We start from the raw sequence: 19,555 nt of genomic DNA, 5'->3' as shown, positions 1-19,555 counted from the left end.
TCACAGTCATACATTATGATGTATGAGTAGCATTGCCAAGTCATCGCTCTTAAGGATCACAAATACCACAGTTCCGAAGTATGCCATTGCAGGAACAATCCTCATCATAAATACGAGTTACAAAGGTACATTGCGAGTCACAGAAAAATAAATTCGAACCAAAAATAGGAAGTGTGAACCACAAAGGTGAGGTACGAGCCACAAAAAATTAGTGTGAGCCTTAGAGATGAACATACGAGCCTTAGAGATAAGTATGCTAACCACTGTTGTTGAATGCGAGCCATAGAAGAATATGTGAGCCACTATGAATGCAAGCCAATATTGTTGAATGCGTGCTGTAGAAGAATATGTGAGCCACTGTTGTTGAATGCGAGCCACTAAAAGAGTAATGCGAGCCATTGTCATGCAAACCATAGAGAGACTAATGCGAGCCACAAAAAGACTAATGCAAGCCACTGAAATGCAAGCCACAGAGAGACTAGTGTGGGGCACAAAAAGACTAATGCGAGCAACAGAGATTAGTGCATGCCACCAATGTTTTAAGACTCCGACTCCGACTCCGACTCGGCCGAGGATCGACTCCAACTCCGACTCCGAAACGGTAATGACTCGGCCGGCTCGATTTCAATGACTCGGTTGTTGTAAAAAATACATTAAATATTTATTTTTTTTATTAAAAAACATAATTTTAAATATTTTAAACATAATTTTAAAGATTTTCATTCATGTTTCCAGAATCCAAACACACAGCATTATAATATAGATGGAAGACTAGGGGGTTATTCCCCCAATCATGGAGGGATATGTTAATAAGCTAGCATAGAAAATATAACGGGACATTCCCAAACAAACCAATTCTTAGAGAGATTGGTAAGCACTACCAAAGTTTGTTGATGGAAAGTGTGGTTGTCTTGAAATAAAACTATTTTTCAACAAGAACTTGATAACCCAAGGATCACAACTGCAAAGGCATGTGGATTAATGATGAAAACCATCAAAGTGTGGGGAATTAAAGGCCATAACACCCTATTTCTAGATCAACAAGAGAAAGATTGGATAGTTGATCTCCTTATGGGGTAAACCACTTGATGAATCTCAACATTCCAACAACCCTCACAAAGACGAAAAAGCTAGCTTTGAAAGGAGGTAGACTTCAAACAATTGCAATAATCACCACACAATCATATTCTTCGTTTCATAAAGAGTTAAAGGGCAACCCAATGGTAACAATTGTTGAGACAATCATCCTTGATCCACATGAAGATCAAGAATTCAGCTTTGAAAGGACATCAAGAATAACATAACGTAACCATGTTGAAGCTTCGCATTAAAGGGCTAAAACTCCTGGACCCAAGTTGCATCAAGAATATAATTGTCATCAGGGATCCTTCTTTAGTCATCAAACTTATGAATAATGTGACTACTCTGACTGATGGCAAACTTGCTCGGCATATTTTGAGAATCCAAAAGGAATCATATTGCTATGGAAATGTAAGTATTTCCATGATCTAATGGGGCATAGTTTTTTGGTAGATAGCCTCATCAATAATGCTTCAAAATTGAATGGTGGAGTTTTAAAAACAATGAGGAATATCCTCCTTCCGATACAATAGTTTTTATAACAAAAGTCATCCTTGAATGCATGCCCTCCATGCTGCATTTTAAATGAGGCGCAGATCATATAGATGGGGGAAATTTTCAATTGACATTATCACTCCTGTACCTTTGTACACTGCTCAGTAACACTTAGCAAATTACTATAACACTTTGGAATCCATAAACTGCATTAAACATTTGAAAAAAAACCAAAAAAATGAATTTTTTTTATGTTTTTACGCTGCCCAGCCGTCCCCTTGTGACTCGGCCGAGTCATATCGGACCCGGCCGGGTTGACCGACTCGGCCGAGTCATTGGATGACTCGGCCGAGTCATGTGTGACTCGGTCAACCGGACCGGTTACTTGGCCGGGTCAGTCCTCAGGCTATTGAAACGGTTCGACTCGGCCGAGTTGGTTTTGAAACGGCCGGTTTGTAAAACAGTGCATGCCACAGGCCCGAGCTGATATGCCTCAGAGAACACTGAATTTTCATGTCTCAAATGGAGGAGGATAAGGCTAAATTTATAGTTGTTGCTATGTGCGAAAGATTGCGTCTTTTGGGGTAGGCCGACTTAACCATATATGAGGCCGACTTAACCATATATGAGGCCGACTTGAAGAGGGGTTATTAATTTGCACTTTTAATAATATTCAAATAAATTTCACCACATGTCTTAATGATTGCTAGGCCAAACAAATTTGTCACGACATATAATGATAAGAGTGTCAAACACATTAAAAATAATATTTTCCTTTGTCTAATTTGAATTCTTTTTGGGGCATGATGGGTTTCTTATAGAGAAATTCATCCCATAGCTGCCCCAATTTTCAACATAAGCTAACTCCTAGCGAAGTTGTTAATTTTAGTTAACAATGGTATGTTCTATGCTTAGCACAATTACTTCAATGTTCCTTTAGCAGCCCAATGACAATTTCCAGTTTAGTTTTCTAATAGCAATCACATAAATCATAAATCACATTGACAACAACTGTAGATAGCATTGGAAAATGTAACTAGGTTCGGTCTTCATTATTGTACTTAAATGGAATATATTTGTCAAAAGAAAGTTAAAAGAATTTTTATTATTAATTTGATTTGACTTATTGTAGCATGGGTTTCGTGCTTTGGGTCAAATGAATAGGTCAAGCCTCCATTGTAGGCTTTAGGTTATTGTCAAAATAAATTTGCGAAGACTCCTCCATCTATCAAAGTCTCCTTGCTGTTGAAAGGATCTCCATCAAGTCAAATTCCATAAGGAGATCACATGTCACCCTACACAAATGAATGAATATGCATGTCGACTCAATAATAATGAAACAATTGTTCACAATGTCATGTCGCCCTATTACAAGGAGAAACTACTATATATACAAGCCTAAGTAACTCGCATAAAACATAGTTCACAAGTTCGGATTTCAGAGAGTTTCTATTTCAGTGATCACAGAGAAGTTCAGATGAATCTTTCGGTGTCTTTGCAGAGAGAAGTTCAAATATCACAATGTGCAGTGTTTGTAGGACTTCAAGAAAAGGTCTCAGTGCCATTACAAAAGAAGAAGTTCATTGTCATCTTAGAGATGAACTTGCATTGCAGGATTCAGTGTTGTCACAGTGACCTTAACTCGGTGCTCTCACCACAGTGATATCATCTTAGTGCTCGGTGCTCGGATTGGTTGCAGTGGTATCACAGTAATACATGAAGGAGCTTAGATTGGTTGCAGAGGTGATCTCTTCAAGGTCAAGTATGAAGAAGATTGACTGCTACAGGAGCAATGGAATTGAAGCATAACAAGGTTGACTTGATGGATGGAGGTAGTCTCGAGTCTGAGTTGTAAGGGTCTTGGTCATCTCATCTTGAATCTAATGAAGGAAGAATTTGTGACTGGGTTTTCCCCTCAAGGGGTTTTGCCCTGGCAGCGTGCCTATATCTTGTGTTCTTCTATTTGTTGCTTGGCATTAATCTTGATGATAAGAAAAGATAATTAAAAGATATAATACTAATAATGGAAAACATCACAAGTTAATGTCATTAATAAGGGAAATCATTTAACTGCCATCTCTATCGATTTCCCAACATGGTATCAGAGCTATGGTCAAGGTAAAAGATAGTTTGAAGAAGGGCAGTTCTGGGCTAATAAAACTAATGAGACTAAGATTATAGTGAGCATATTAAAGACGTAAAAAATGAAGGAGTGACTTCACAGTGAGATAGTTTGGATGTTTCCAGAGATTGGGCTCTTAATACTTCGGCAAAGATTCAGTTGAGGATGGCACAAATATAACTTCACTCTATAAGGATGATGACTTCACATTACTAACACAAAAATTTAGACAAGAATTCAAAGGAACATGTTTTGGTATCTTTACAGGAAAGAGGCTTGGGTTAATCATTAGAAGTTTCGGGCTAGTTTGATGCCATTACAGTCTCAAAGATTATCATAGGTATCGGTATAATTACAGTGGTAAAGGATCTCGGTATGTCTACAGTGATGAAATCATGGGATCTCGATGAAACTACAATAGTAAGATCTCAATACAGTAATGAGATCTCGGTGCTAACTCTATGAATTAGTTTTTAGTAACAAGGTCTCAACAGTAAGCAGGTCTCGATGAGAAGGTATCGATGCTTTGGTGCTCCCAATGGAAAAAGAGTTCGATGCTACCACAATGGTAAGTACTTCGTATGCACATACAACAAGTCTAATAAAAACAAAGGTATGTAATTCACAAGGTACGTATACTCATAAGCATTTGAATTTCTATTATCACTAATAGTTCATACAATCCTTGTTTCTAACTAGTCTAGGATTTGGAAGTGTACTTTCTAGTTAACACATTAGAACCTTAATCCTCTCCCTCTAGGATTTACAAGTAATCTAGGATTCCAAGAAAAGTCCTTGATTAAAAGAAAGAATAATTTTTCATAGAATTCCATCCTCCATGGCTATGTAGGAAATCTAACCTAAAAAATTAAATCATGTCCTTGGTATCACATGTTCTGCTTGTGAGTATGTACTACAGGTATAAGAGATGATGACTTAATACAAAGAGAACACTTCAATAAATCCTTACCAAGTTTGCCAAAGGACATCTCCAGGTATGTCTCAAACTATACACCTTAATAGATTCTCTTAAAAGTATGATAATCTTATTTTTGAAGATTGCATTACATTACTAACATCCCTATGTCTAGCTATCTTGAATCATAGAGATTCTTGTTTAGGGTGATTCATCTCTCGATAAATCTACCCCCCCTCATATTCTTAATTGACTTTATAGATCCCTAGACAGGTTCTCTTGAAAAACCATAACCTAAGGGTATGCTAATGTTAATCCCTGAAAAACTAAAACTACTTTAGGGTTATTGAGAAATGCTATTTAAAGTTTGAAGTTTTTGTTGATGATGTCATGTTTGGGATTTCATGAAAACCTTAACTTGTTAGGGTTGAACTAGTGTTGACTGAAATGCCGAACCTTTGAAGTTTTGGTTTGCTTTGCTATGAAACCCTAGATTCTTAGGGTTTGGTTGGGTCTATAAGCAAAACCCTTGTTATAGAGTCCTAAGAATGTGTTGGACATTGGATAAACCAACTCTCCCCGAGTGTTTCGTGACATGGACTAAACGCCTCTCATGGATCCTTATGTCTGGAAATACGATCGTTGACTAGCACTTGCAGGTTTTGGTTTAACGACAATCGTGATTCCCAACAAGTAGTATCAGAGCGTAGGTCACGAGTTCGATACACACCCAACTCGCGTTGGGGGGGAGATTGTTGGACATTGGATAAACCAATGCTCCCCGTGTGTTTCATGACATGGACTAACCACCTCTCGTGGATCCTTATCTCTGGCGATACGATCGTTGACTAACACCTGCGGGTTTTGGTTTAACGACAATCGTGACTCCCAACATAATGAAACCCTAGGTAGGTGCCCATTTGGTTGAAACTCTAGATTGTTCTGGGTCGGGATATATCTAACATATTAAATTGGCCTAACATATGATGTGCTTATGATATGCTGATGAATTCCTAGATATATGTGTTGGCCTAAGTGTTAATGGTCATGAGTCCTAGGGTTTGGAAACAAGCCCTAGTCAAAGTTTGATGGTCTAGGATGATATTGGGAAAATCTAGGGTTTTGCAGCTAAACCCTAGTAGTAGTTAAAATTATCTAGTATATGTGATACGATAATCTGAAGTCTATGAACCTATATATTGATTGCTGAGAATTTGTAGATAGAAATCTAGGGTTGCATCAAACCCAAGTAGACATTAGTCATGATGTTGATTAAACTGTGGTTGGTTTTGATTGGTTGAAGCTCATGTATGAAATCTTAGTGAAGATTCTAACATATGAATTATGAAAGTTGTTAGATTCATTGATTTGATTTGTTTCTAGGGTTTTCTATATGAAGGATCTTGTTGTTGAAAGAATATTGAAACCATAGATATAATGAGTGTGATATTTGTTGACGCGGCGAACGTTTGCTATGCCAACAAGGGGAACTAACCTGATTGTAGACCCCAATCAGATCTGCTTTTGTTTGGAATGGCTAGTTCCGACGGGTTTTAGAGGATCCCGTAAACTGTTATATGTGTTGAAAGATTGCTTCTTGGAGGAAGACTTCAATTAAATCAACAAACGAAACAGCTAACCTATATGTATCAAATCCTATCTGCGCTAATTCTAACTACTTATGCTAGTCCTAACTATTCTAATCTATCTTGCAGGAGCTTAATAAAAGGAGGTTAAACATCATATATAGATTCCAAGTCCTAATGAATCAATTATTGGTTCACAGATGAACAAGGCTGTATTAAATCTTAATTGCAATCTAATTACTTATACAGGAATACACATTCCTTTCCATACAAATAAAACTTGCGACTAATGTTTAACGAGGTCTCGAATCAACAATTGCTCATGAATTAACCATGGTAACATATCATATTTGAATAACCAAGACTAGTCACGAATTGTTTGTCATTAGTATGCACAAAACAAATCACATCTATATTTATGTCAGCAACAACATCCTGATTCTAAACACATGAAAGGAGAGGCAAGTGAATCTGAAAAAGGCTTTTTCTCGACCAAACAATGTTCTTTATTCACAATAAATCAAAAGCTGTTCTGCCCAAAAAAAGGTCCTCCCTTCATCTCCGGAGGTAATATTTATGCAGAAGGAACTGACCCTCGATCTTCCCTTAACCTTTCACCTCCCTTCTCTTTTCAATATATAAATCATAATATACAATTGTCGAACAGTCGGTGTCATTGCTGACACGTAGAGGGCATATCTGCTGGAGCGCTTCATTTCCTGTGGAAATGAATAGACGTTAATTAAAAGAGGGTGATTGCGTGTCATCCCTTCGCAATTGTATTGAGCGGACGTTATTACCTATCATTTCCTGAAGGAAGCTGAAGACACTGCGCTCATCATCCCACGTTTGGCATGATTGAAGTTGTGTTTGGAGGTAATAACGTCTTGATGTATCAACGCTGTGCTTCCTCTTGACATGGCGCGTGCCTCCATTATGCACTATGGAGGTTCATATCCCTTTCTGCAGAATATGTCTTTGCAATATCGACACCGATGGTGCAAAGGTGTCATCTTGTTATAAATCGACTTTGTCTGCTACTGGGTCCATTCGAACTCGCCTGCAGAAATAATTCATATTAGCTATGATTATGAGAAATATGACAAACATGCTCACAAACAAACCTTGCATTCAACCATAGTTTCTATTTAATCTTGTAACACAGAGCAACTATAATTATCAAACCACCGAACCTGCAGTGACACGTATTCTCGTTGCCCACAATATTCATTTTACTCAAGGATTGCTTTGATAATGCTTCAAAAGCAGACTATTCACTCTACGGGATTTTCCTTTGAAAACCGGGACCACAACCTTTCATCGAAATACATGGGAATACATTGGAAAACCCGCGGTTGAACCATAAGGCTGGACTTCAAATAATATACCTCCGTATCTATAAATATCGTTGGGTCCACTAATCGCATCGCGCCTTATGCTTAAGCCTTGGGCTCTGCCGATTGAGCTTTGCGATAGGCCGAATCCGAAATATATATGTGCTGTGGTTAATAATCAAATCGGGTCCGCTCATCGCATCGCGCCTTATGTTTAAGCCTTGGGCTCCGCTGATTGCGATTTGCGATAGGCCGATCCGAAATATATATGTGCCACGGTTAATAATGCCAGCGGGTCCACCATATCGCATCGCGTTTTATATATAAACGCTGAACTCTGCCGATTGCGATTCGTGATTGGGGAGGCGGACCTCGAAATATATATGTGCTGCGGTTAATAGTTTCGGCGGGTCCGCCATATGGAATTTTCCTTTGAAAACTGAGACCCTAAGTTGCACGAAATGGGGAAATGGAAACGAGTTTCCGAAACGGGAAGCGAAACGAAACGCGACCTCCCCAAATTTTGGAAACGGGGAAACGCGAATATATATAATAATATATATATATATATATTAAAAATATTTAAAAATTATTATTATATATATGTGCAATCATAAAGCATGAATGATACATTTACATTATATGATTATAATTTATTACATTTAAACATTAAGATTAAATTTACATCACATTTACTCATGGGTCATGAATGATCACATAATGAAAATAAAAATATAGGAAAATCCAAAATCAGCCTTTATTTATATTAGTATATGAGGCTGAAACAACACCCTAGCTGAAACAACTGCTAGTCTCCAAGAGAAACGACTTGCTGAATAGTGTGATGAGAGATTGAGACAAACTGCTCTTTTATAACTTTAGAATAGGTTTCTAGAACATCCCGGAAACCTAAAAAAATTTTAAAAACAAATTAAAAAAAAAATTTAAAAAACAACACATAAATTTGGGGAAACGTGGCTCGTACGGCTTGGAAACGCGTTTCCGGCCGTACTGCCACGTTTCCGTTTCAGGAAACGTGGCAGTACGGCCGGAAACGCGTTTCCAGGCCGTACAGTACGCGTTTCCAGGTTCGTTTCGTTTCCCGAGAGGAAATGACCCCTAGGGCCACGTTTCCTGCAACTTAGCTGAGACCACAACATTTTATCGAATACACAGGAAAACACGGGAAAACCCGCGGCCGGACCATAAGGCCGGACTTCAAAAATTATGCAACTGGGCATATAATTATAGCCGGGTCTGCTCATTGCTCCTTCGCATATCGCATGGGCCTTACTTTCACCGGCTGTCGATTGCGATTAGTGATATGGGGGAAGTGGACCCGAAAATATATATATTGTGGTTAATGATCTTGGCGGGTTCGGTAGATCGCAGTGTGCCCTATATACAAGCCTTGACTCTGCCGATTTTGATATGCGATGGGCTTCAGACCCGAAATAAATATGCGTTATGGTTAATAATGCTGGCGGGTCAGGTGTATCGTGGTGCTCGTTGCGTATCAACGTCGATTGTGATAAGCAGAAAGGGTAAGTTATGCATGCTTTGCAAAACAAAAAGAACTATAATGGGAATAAAGATGCGATGGAAGGTTTTGAGGGGTAAAGAGTGGGGGTGATTATATGTGTGGGCATAGGGCACCATGAACGTTTATGAGGATTGAAAGAGTCCCGATGAAGGATATGAATGAAGGGCTAGACTGGGTTGTGAATGAATCATGCAACAAAGATTTATTAAAAGGGGGTCTTGACCATTAAGAATTGAAGATTTGACTCGACACAGAGTTAAAATCCTTGAGATAAAAACAGATCATTCGGAGAAGTGAAAGATCAAACTTCTAGGGGACCCATTCAAATTTGCTACCAGAGCATGTTTTAATAAGGTGGTGGTTGTGGTCACAACCAATGGCGAACCGTTGGGCGAATCAGTGATCGCTGTTTCCAAATAAACCTTGGATCACAAGAACATCAAGGTGTTAAAATAAACTTGAAATGCAAATTGTATAGATGGACAGGCATGGGTTCCCCACTTCAACATTAATTGCTTCAGGTGGGATAAAGACAAATAGCTTCAACTTACTGATAGGGTTTTGGCAGGCATTCTCCAATGGTAGTACTATTGCATTTATTGACCCTCCTTTACCTATTTTCTACTTTCAAAAATCCTTTTGGGGCCAGCACTGGTCTGTCAATACCTGTTTAGGTGTGTACCTCAACTCTTTATTGCTCATCAAACTTAATGTAGATATGTTTATCTGCACTTTATGTAAGACTTTCAGTGCTATATTTTCGTATGATTGAATGGGGCGCAATCATGGATCATGCCATATTTTTAAACCGCTTAAGCAAGGTTGGGCTTGCTGTGTCAAGCGGTACTTTGAGTCCAGCAACAGTCCCTACTCCAACCGACTTCCCAAACAACCTGTCCTTCCAGATTGGCACAAGGACTCGACATTTCATTTTCTTTTAAATAAGTCCTTCCAGTTTTAGGCACAAGGACTAGAGCACAATTGGATTTGCCACAGGGTATATGACAGTGAGCTTAGCCCATGAAAGGAGGTTTACTTGTAGATGATAGGTATTGGAAAACTTAGTGTGGTGGATGGGACCAATGGAGAATAACTTCAAACCTTACAGGAAAGTACAGGCTAGGTCTGAGTGGGATTTTTTAAAATGCAGCGTTCTACCATGCTAGTTCCGTTGTGGTTACATATTTTTTCGTTTTATAAAGATGCCCGTACATGCTCAAAGTATCCAGGTTATCAACAGATCTTACCTAGTTCCCAACAGATGCTAATGAGTGGCTTCGATTTGAATTCCACAACTGATTTTCAAGTTCTCATAGGCTCATTGAAAGTTTGTTTTATTTGCAAGGCAACGATGAATTTAGGATCGACAGACTCATCAGCAGGTTAATGAGGGAGGCAAAATCTAAAGGTGGCGAATGAGGGAAATCTGAAGAGAGTTATAAAAGTGAAAACGAGAGTGGAGGACCGAAATCCGTTGGTTGAAAAGGACTGAAATTCAAAATAGAAGGAAAATAAACTTTGCGGGAACAACAAGAACGGAAGGGACGAAAATATAACAAAGCTAACATCAAATTAAAATGAATTCTAATCTACTCAGGAGGTAACCACCATGTGGTGGCTACTGGAAATATCTCTTAAGATGTTGATCATTAACAGGGAGCTTTTCAGTTTCTCCTTGTAAAGTTTTCAATCTGTAAGTTCCCTGACAATTTTTTTTTACATTTTGGAACGGGCCCAGCCATAAGTGTTGGAATTTAGTGTGTTTACCTTTTGGATCATTCAACTTGTCCCATTTCAGGACTAGCTCTCCTACTTGGTAATCTTTATCTCCTACCAGATGGTGGTCAAACCATCTCTTCACAATCATTTGGTGATTTCTGAATTTATTTCTGGCTTTATCTCTCAATTCCTCCAACCTCACCAGTTGGTTGATCCTTTTTTGAAGTAAGGCTAAAGGGGTCCCTCTTGAAGCTTGGGAGAGCTGTAAGGAGGGAAGGGTAACGTTGGGAGGCAGGATGGCTTCCTGTCCATAGACGAGGAAGTACGGGGAGTTGCAAATGCCACTTTTGGGGTGACTTTATCGGCCCAAAGGGCGTTTGTTAGGGCGTTGTGCCAATTCCTCTAGTTGTTGGCGACAGATTTACGGATTATGCGGGTGAGGTTTTTATTTGAGGACTCTACAACTCCATTTCCTTGGGGGTAATAGTTTGATGCATACCTTATGTGAATTGATTTATCAATAGCAAATTCAGTCAATTTCAGTGATGAAAAGTAAGAAGCATTGTCAAATATGAGAGCGTCAGGGATGCCAAACCTGTTGATAATAAATTTCTCAATAAATGATATTACCTCATCTTCGTTTACCTTCCGAAGCGGGATGGATTCGGTCCATCTGGTGAAGTAGTCGGTCGCCATGAGTATATACTTATGCTGCTGTGAAGAGTTCGGAGTGATCTCGCCTATGACATCTAGGCCCCATTGCTGGAACAGGCGATAAATCATAACGGGCCTGAGGGGAACGACTGGCTTTCTTTCTCGTCCTACGACAGTTTGACATACCTTGCATTTCCGAGTGTAGGCATGCGAGTCTCTGAACACTGTGGTCTCTCCGCCATAGTGACCACCTGTTGGGCCGTCGTGCATTTCTTTCAAGACATGATCAACATCATCCTTTTCCAAACACCTCAGCCAGATTCCATCATAATTTTTTCTGTATAATGTGTCATTGGCCAAGTGATACTGATTAGATTTCAATCTGAGCGCTCTCCTTCGTGATGCATCCATGTGTTCAGGACATGCTCCCCGTGTTAGATAAAAGCGTATGTCATAATACCACGACTCAGGATCCAAAAGGGCTTCTAACGTTTTGCGCTCATACATCAGTGTCTCATTAATCCATAGGGGCTCCTCCCTGAATTCTACTTGTGCATTTTGCATGCTCTGCGCTTCTAGTTCTTTGGACGCCCCTTCTTTATCGCCAAGGCTTTCGCTGCTAGCCTACACAATCCATGTCCTCGAACTATCTTCGCCGACTTAATCTCGAGGTCGAATTCTTGAAGTGCGGTTATCCAATTCCCTCTCCGTTCACCCATTTCTTTTTGCACGAAGAGGGCTCTTATGACAAGATGGGGAACAATTACTTTAGTCCTGGCCTTTAATAAATAAGGGCGGAAGTGTTTTACGGCTTTAAAAACCACAAAGCCTTGTTTCTCCACGTCTGGGTAGTTCAGTTCTGCTCCCTGAAGATTAGAGCTCATATAAGAGATAGGGACTTCATTGCCATCATCATTTTTTTGGGTGAGGATTGCGGCATATGAAACATCAGAGGCGAAAGTGTACAATAAGAATTCCTTGTCGAAATTGGGGCTGACCAATGCAGGAGCTTCTGCGATGGCCTCCTTAATTCGTTGAAACGATTTCTTAGCTTCATCGCTCCACCTATACACAACGTTTTTCTTCATCATTAGTTGCATGGGATGCACTATTTCTGTGAAACCTGAGACGAATTTCCTAACGAAATTAATCTTCCCGAAGAAAGATTGCATTGCCTTTTTATTTGCAGGGGGTTGTATTCTCATGATGGTCTCTATTCTTTCAGGATCAATAACAATCCCTTCTTTAGAGAGGATATGACCCAGTAGTTTCCCTTCTGTAACTGCGAAGATGCTCTTCTTGGGATTCAACGATATTCCATATCTTCGACATCTTTCGAAAATCTGTTTCAGGTGATAGATATGATCCCTTTTGTGATATGAATACACAGTAATGATCCATGTAAATCACTACTGATCTGTTAATCAACCCTCGGAAAGCTATGTCCATAACTCTTTGAAATGTGGCGCCCGCACTAATAAGTCCAAACGGCATTTTGCGATATGCGTAAGTGCCCCATTCAGTGTTGAAGGTTGTCTTAAGCTGATCTTCATTAGATACCAACACTTGATTATATCCCAGAAAACCATCCAATAGGGACAACATTTCAGACCTAGAAACGCACTGAAGAATGTGTTCCATAGAAGGGACAAGATAGTTATCTTTCTGCGATGCTTTGTTCAAGTTTCTGAAATCGATACATAACCTGATGTCTCCATTTTTCTTTTTTACTGGCACGAGATTGGCTACCCAGCGGGTGTGCCTGACAGGAAAATGATTTTGGCGTCAAGCATTTTGTTTAATTCTTTCCTCATCAACAGTTCGAGGCTTGGATGTATCTTGCGAAGCTTTTGTTGGTATGGTCTAACATCCTTCTCCAGCGGAATCACATGTTGCATAACGTTGGTATCAAAGGTTTTTAAGTCGCCATATGTCCATGCAAAGACATCCTTGTACTCTTTAAACAACTTACCAAACACAACCCTTTCTTGTGGAGAGCATCCTAAGCGCAAATTAACAATTTTTGGGTCTTCTTTGGTTCCAAGGTTGACCGATTCATAATTCATGGATGAGCTATGCGTTTGGCAGTTAGTTGGCTTCTTGAATTTATCATGCAGATCATATAAGTGCTCCATCTTGAAAACTGACTTGGGAATTATATTAGACAACAGATTAATTTCCATATTAGGAACATAGTACACATTCAGGAAGATGAGTGTGCGCCCACCAGATTAGATCTGAATTGTACCTTTGCCAACCACTGTGTACTCTTCACCTCTGCCGAATACTATTGAATCACTGAAAGGTGAGAAGTCAATAAACCAGTCACACCTGTGAGAGAAATGGCGTGATTCACTATAGTCAATGTACCAGGCCGAAGACAGGACATGATCTGAAGACCTTTTAGCCATAAAGGCGTAAAAGGCAGATTTTGTCTGCTCGGAATGTTCTGCAACATTTGCTGTCTGATGGGGCCCTCCCTGTTTCTTCTGTTCAGAAGCAATCCTCTGTTGGCAATCTTTCTTCATGTGGCCGAATTTGTGACAGTAATTACACTGCACATTTTCTAAAAGGACTGAGAGGACTGATATTTGGCAGCAAAAGCATTTTCTGAGGAGGCTGATGAAGCACCACTACCAAACTATTGTTTCCAACGATCCTGCTGCATGAGTTTGGTGCATAACTCCGGAAACTTCAGATCAACATTAGTGGAGGTAATGTTGAGTGTTTCTATGAAGTGCTCATAAGATTTTGGTAGACTTTTCAGAGTGATGACTACCATATCTTCTTCCTGCTTGGTCCAACCAATGGCTTCGAGCTGATCTCGAATGTCTTTAATCCTGTTAAGATGTTCCTGTAAAGACATATGTTCGTCCATTATGATGAAGAACAACTGATTCTTGAGAAAGAAAGCTCTGCTCTTGTCGGATGTCTCGTGAAATTCCTTCAAATGTTGCTAGATTTCAGCAGCTGTCTTGCCGGAAGGAATCTGCAGTAACTGATCATTAGTGACAGAGAGTTTGAGAAGCATAACAACCTCTCGATTTCTATCATCAAACTTATCTTGATTGGTACCAACTGTACCAGGACGAAGCTCTTTGTTCAGAACGAGCTGGTCAAGACGCCTATATTAAAAAATGGTCAACATTCTCTGTTTCCAGATGTTATAATTTGTGCCATTAAAGCGCTGATTGCCTTCTAACATCAGATTGGGTAGTGAGGCCATCTGCACATTTCCCAAGACACAAAAACAATAAAAGGAGTTTGGCACAGATTTCAATGCAGATGCTGGTTGATTCGGACAAAATCTAACAGGTGTTGATGTAATAGAAATAGAACCAGAAATCGTAATGTTTATGGACAGGTGATACCTGTATCACGCAAAAAACAAAAAAAAAAATCCACGGCCCCTCCTTGGATTGTTGTTAAATGACGCGTATTGCTTTGCGCTGTGCGGACTTGTATATAGGAGGGGACATATGCTGCTACAGGAATGCCACGTTCCAGCTAACTCTTGCAAAACTTTACTCCAAGGATTGAACACGTCCCTTCAGTAATTGGCGGAAATGTGCAAACGTTGTTACGACTGATAATAATGGCGATGACCCCCGTGCTGATAATGTCACACACAGCCGCCGCGCGATCCTAGCTGTCAGTCCGTCAATCACACGCAACCAATGCTCGATCTAGCCGTCACTCTGTCTCGTTGTTGCCGTAGCTTCCGCAGGCCATACAGAGAGATTTCACGAGCGGATTTTTTTTTTTTTCTCGAGCTTGGGTATAGTCAGAGGGGATCAAGGAACAGTGCCATTTGAACAACGACAATGACCAACTAGAAGATGAGTTGGCGCTGTGGGAAAGTCTGCCTGCGTCGGGATCAGATGATTGGATCACCCTCAGACAATCACCCAAAGTTTTGAGATATTGCCTTCAATTAACAGAGCATCGTCCTTTGAGCTTCGGAGGAGCAGCACCATGAATCACCACGAGGAGGAAGAATGCCTTTGTTCGCCAGAGAGAACTTCTGCACAGAAATGATCCCGAACAGGTTTTAACTTTATGTGGCTATCCACGGCATAAAAGACACGCCCTACTCTCTTGGTGGTTACACTTGCAAACTTAAACTGCACATGTAGTAATTGAGACTCCAACATCGTCGACGTCACGGATTCGAATCTCTGCGAACGCCCAAAAAATAGACGGCGAGTTGCTGTAGTGCAACACAGTTGAATGATCAGCCGGAGGATCGACTCCAAAGTATATTCCAATAATTAAGAAACCCTCGGGGTAGTCGGAACCCGCAGGCGTAAATTAAATAATGACGTCCAAAAACAATTGACGCCCAAAATTTTTTTTAGATTCCAAGAGCAATTTCGAAATGAGCCACAAAATTTTTCAAGCAATGAAAAATTATTTCGAAAGATACTTGTGCTCTGATACCATAATCAATGAATGAATTGAATTGATTTTCATGAGCAAATGAAGCTCAATAAGTAATACAGAGATATTTACAGAAATAGAAACATCAAGTTTCTATTTGAAAATAGAAACAACCAGTGTCTTCTAAGAAACTGCTAAAAAGATAAAAATAGAAACAGCTAATAAGATTGAGCATTAAACACTAAATAGCATTATTCTAATAAATTGGCTTTTCCTTGGTTGCATAATCCACAATCTCTTCCTTCCTTTCTTCACATATTTCATTCCCAGGAACTTCCAATCAGAGTTCCTCTAATTATTGTTAACCAACACATTTTCATATGAGGACATATTATGTTGATTTCATCTAGTGTGACCCATGCATTCTGGCATCCTTTCATAGGAGGAGATTCCTTTGCTTTGATCATGGTTCTCAAGATAGAGCAGTGATCCATGTTACCTGCAACCATACAACATGACTTTATAATATTGAATACAAACATACATACTTCATTTATCTTCAGGCCATCTAGGCTTCTTTCAACAATCCCTTGACCTGCTTCATCTCTCTGTCATCATACCATCATCCCATGAATTCCACAAGTTGGAGTTTCTGATGAAGCACTTGCTTTCTCTCTAGATTGGTGAACCCTCCAATGAGGATTCCATCAGAGAATCTTGAGGATATTGTATATCCCTATCCAATAGATGTTTCCTTTTGACTTGATGTATGATGATACTTGTCCTGCATGACTTGTTCTCTTCCTTTAGTTTTCAATGAGGTTCCCAAGAGCTATAACCTTCATATTTGACTGCCATAGATTTTGTTCCATTTGTCCTTCATGTTTCCCTCTTGCTTCTAATTCTTTGCTCTTTCAACTCCCTCCACTTCTTTAGTGAGATGGACTTATTCTCTATTTTCCTTGTTATTGCCCTTTTTGAGCTTGGGACAGTCTTTCCTGTAATGCGCATAGCATTGAATCTTAGCTATGTTCTTCTTTCCTTTTGACAAATGTCTGAATACTTTTTGCCCTCAACCTGTCTTCTTCTATCTTGCATAGAAACCACAAGTTGTTGAATGGTATAACCTTCTTGTACTCATAGACATTTGTTACCTTGTTTCATCAGTTAGTGCATTTAGAACAATGAAGCTTATCTCTCCTAGATCTTGCATTTGAGATCTTATAAAGACAACCTTTTATCCTTTGATACATTCAATTTGTGTAGATCAGATCCAAGTGATATTACCTTCTTTATCGCATCTTCAGAGAATAGTTCTACCATGCTATCATATATCTCTTTGATGTCTCCAATCCTACTATATAGGGATGAGGGGACCTTTGACTGATTTCATAAGAATCCCTTGAGCCCTTTGATCCCTTTCCATGTATTCAGATAATGCTTGACCTTCAGATGGTTTGGAGACTTTTCCATTGAAATGACTTCACTTTCTTCGAGGACTATGTCTATCCTCCTTTTCCATGCAAGGAAGTTTGATGACCCAACCAACTTATAGATCTCCTTGCAAAACAAAGTCATTTTACTATATTAGATTATAGAATGAAAGATACTTACTTGACAAGTGAAGATGAAATCTTCAACTTGATCCCTTTGATGGTGGTTGATGAAGATGTATTAGTGCCCTTTTGGATGATCTTCTTCCAAATGAAATCCCTTCAATAAAAGGAGATTTCCCCTTTTTATGATGACAATACCTTTGATCTAGTTCCCTTTGATGACGCTAATTTGATGAGGATGTCTTGATGCTTCCTCGGATGATCTTCTTTAAGGATAAGGAGGAGATCTTTGCTTCAATAAGGAGAAACTGCCTTGGAACCTTTTGAAGATGACAACACCTTTAGCTTTCTTTGGATAACTAGCCTTCAAGATACTTCGATTTCTTTGGTGGTGAATGAGTGCAGATAAGAAATGCTTCTAAGGTTTTGAATTTCTTCAAGATGATGTGATCTTTTTGCTTCTCTTGGATGTCTATACTTTGGGCTACCTTGCTTTGTAGATCTCTTCAACTTGATGAGGGTCTTTATGGTCTTTTGATGATGATTAAAGCATCCAAAAGTTTTGCTGGAGTATACTTCTTCTTCGATCTAGGGTTTGATACTTTGATTTAGATCTCGACTTCACTTTGACATTCTTTGTCTCGCTTTGATCCCATTCTTGAAACTCGACCCTTGTGTGTCTCCTTTAGCTCTGAAACAATGCTGAGAAATCTAGGGCATCAATAGTTAGGTAATTTCTCTTCGATTAGTAACTACTTGTGAGTACTTTTTACTAAATTTAGATTAGGATCTTCTTTACTTAAGTTATTAATGTTCTTCTTCATCAAACAACTACCAATGCATGAACATAAATAGACAAGAGACACAAAATGTAGGCTATGAGCTAGGGCCAAAACCTCTCACTCTTTGAGAGGAAAACCCGCACAAATTCTTCTTATAGAGATTTCAATTGACGAATACCAAGACCAGGACCCTTGACCTATTAGCCACTCCAAGACCAAGACACTAGTTCTCTTGATTGTCTTCTGCTCCTTTCTTCTTCTTGACTCCTCTTCCTCTTTGACCTTCTTAGCACCAAGACATAGTTACCACCGAGACCACGTCACTGATATGTCACAAAGATCTTATTTCTGTGATGTCATTAAGTCCTTATCAATTCCTTGATACTGTGGTAGTACCGAGCCTTTCTCACTATTAAGGCACTGAAACAAAGTAACAGTGATAGCTCTAAAACAAACTGTGGATAGATTGAGATCTCATATCCGAGCACAATGAGATAGCCACCAAACTGTGATATCGACAAACTGAGGTGGCACTGAGATTGAATCGAATCATAGCACATAATTAGCACTGCATTGTAGCTTCCACCGAATGTGGTCTCCATACTGAACTGTAGCTTCTATACCCTTGACAGAAACTGCATTTCATTTTTATGACACCGAACTATGCTTCTCCTAGATCCGAATATATCACAACAATCTCTTGTCTGAATTACATAGGTATCCGAACTTGTCACTGTACCTAGTCACCCAAAAGTCTTAGAGATATATCTGAACTTCTTCACTGTACTTAGTCACCGAAACTTCAGAGGAATTGAAACTCCTTGACTGTGTAAATGCGAATACCCTACACACCTATATATAGTGGTTGTCCCATAAATAAGCCGACCTATGAAATCGAATAGGCCTGTCTCCATTTAGGTGAGCTGACATGAGATTTCTAATCCTTGAGGCCGATGTGAAGAGGAGAGCTTGTGCTTGTCTTTGGAGGGCTTCTAGACAATTCTACAAACATATACATTTGAAATGTACCCAAGAAGGGCTCTTCATACACGACATTAATTCTTTTGACAAATCCTAAAGACTCACAATGGGAGCCATTTGAAAATAAAATCTCTTGCTCATGAGTCCCATGAAGCAAGCATACAATCATTTTTTTTCTTCTTTACAAAAAATCACAATTACATGTCATTATGAAGATCGAACCTAGTTACACTTTTCAACAATTGCTCCCCGTTGTACCATATCCCTGATAATGTGGTACCTGATATCAATGTGCTTGGAGCGGTCGTGGAACACAGGATTCTGTGAAAGCCAAATCCCACTCTGGTTGTCGTCGAAGATCATGGTGGTATCCAACGCATGCTCAAATAGATCACTAAAGAGGTTCC

At 39.5% G+C, this 19,555-nt stretch overlaps 1 protein-coding gene across 4 annotated transcripts in view; it reads left to right on the top strand.

The window, feature by feature from the left end:
- Positions 1-19,555, top strand: part of LOC149179480 (RNA helicase family protein) — a 450,824-nt gene that overhangs the window by 95,821 nt on the left and 335,448 nt on the right. The gene's annotated exons all lie outside the window — the stretch shown is intronic.

The sequence above is a fragment of the Pinus tabuliformis genome, chromosome 4_1, assembly GCF_031772625.1.
Source record: "Pinus tabuliformis cultivar Carrire ecotype Pingquan chromosome 4_1, CPIR1, whole genome shotgun sequence".
In the NCBI taxonomy this organism is placed as follows: domain Eukaryota; kingdom Viridiplantae; phylum Streptophyta; class Pinopsida; order Pinales; family Pinaceae; genus Pinus; species Pinus tabuliformis.
Note: the sequence above shows the minus strand (reverse complement) of the source record. Positions and strands in the feature narration are given on the sequence as shown.